The following is a 1,354-nucleotide window of genomic DNA, read 5'->3' on the forward strand; positions in this document are numbered from 1 at the left end:
CACATACGTCTTTGGACGTCGCATGCAGTTCCCCCCTCAGGCTCTCGGTGCTTCTCTCCATTTGTACCCTTAGTGTCTCTGTACTTCGCTCCATTTGTGCCCTAAGTGTCTCAGTAGATGTTTCTATGGCTGCCTTAGAAGCCCCACATTCATCAGCATGCTCCTTGAGGAGCGTGGCCAGTTGCTGCTGTTGCACGATCACCTGGTCGAGGGACTGTTGCCTCTGCTGGGCCATGCCCATTTGCGGTGGTGTCACAGAGGGGCTGATCACCTCATGTTGCCTTGCCACAGGGCTTGTGGGGGATGGCCAGTCGTCGTCTTGTGGGTGCCCCTGCGTGGTATCCTCATGGTGTACGGGATGAAACAAACAGGGGGATTGAGACAGGTCATGGATGGGTCCTACATCGACAGCACCGTTGTCTGTGTCGGAGCATGCTGGCATTAATGCAGTGTCACCTATGGTGCTGCTGCCATCAGAAGCAGTGCCTTCTGTGGCATCCATTGGGGGGACCTGTGGTGCTGCTGGTGTGGGCATGCTGGCTGCTGGGGTGCCTGTTGAAGTCCCCTCCTGTGTGCTGCCATTTGATTTGTGCTGCTGCCGTGTCTTGATCCGTGCAGCTGAGGTGGAGGGTCTTTGGCCGTTGGTCTTGGCCCTCTTTGCAGGTGTGCTGGTAGGGGTGTCCTGAAGCTCGTCGTTTGAATCGGACCCTGTGGTGGAGTAAAGGAGGGCGAGCGTTATTTATGGGTCTGTGGAAATTGGAATGGCAATGTATCACATGCATTGGGGTGGTACCTGAGGGTGATTTGGGTCAGGGCCTTGGAGGTGGTTTCATTTTTGTGTGGATTGAGGATGCAGTTGTTTTGCAGCCTGCAGTTAGGGTGTGCATGCTGCACATGTAGAGGGTGTTTTTAGGATTTTTGATTGTTAATGTATTTGATGTGAGTTTTAAAGTGCGCTATCAGGCCAATGTATGTGGCCGTTCTCCTGGACATGTGTTTCTGTTGCACTATGTGGACACATGGTACTTCACATGATTGGACATTGTGGATTTAGCATTGTTTTATTTGGCCCACCTACCTGATTCTTCGGATGTCTGCACTCCTTTCTCCATCCCTCCGACTCCCTCTATACTCTCCTTTCCAATGGTGGAGGCACAGATTTCTTCCCAGGGGGTCAACTTGATGGATGATTCCGATCCTCCCCCGGTAGCTGTGGCAATGTTACGGTTGGCTGATAGTATGCTCCGTACGCGTATCCGCAAGTCGTCCCATCGCTTTCTGCATTGCTGTGGGGTGCGGGGTGCGGTCCCCACCGCACTTACCCGCTGTGCCACCAGGGCCCATATGGCCTTCT

Source organism: Ambystoma mexicanum, chromosome 4q (genome assembly GCF_040938575.1).
Source record: "Ambystoma mexicanum isolate Mex_15411 chromosome 4q, UKY_AmexF1_1, whole genome shotgun sequence".
NCBI lineage: Eukaryota > Metazoa > Chordata > Amphibia > Caudata > Ambystomatidae > Ambystoma > Ambystoma mexicanum.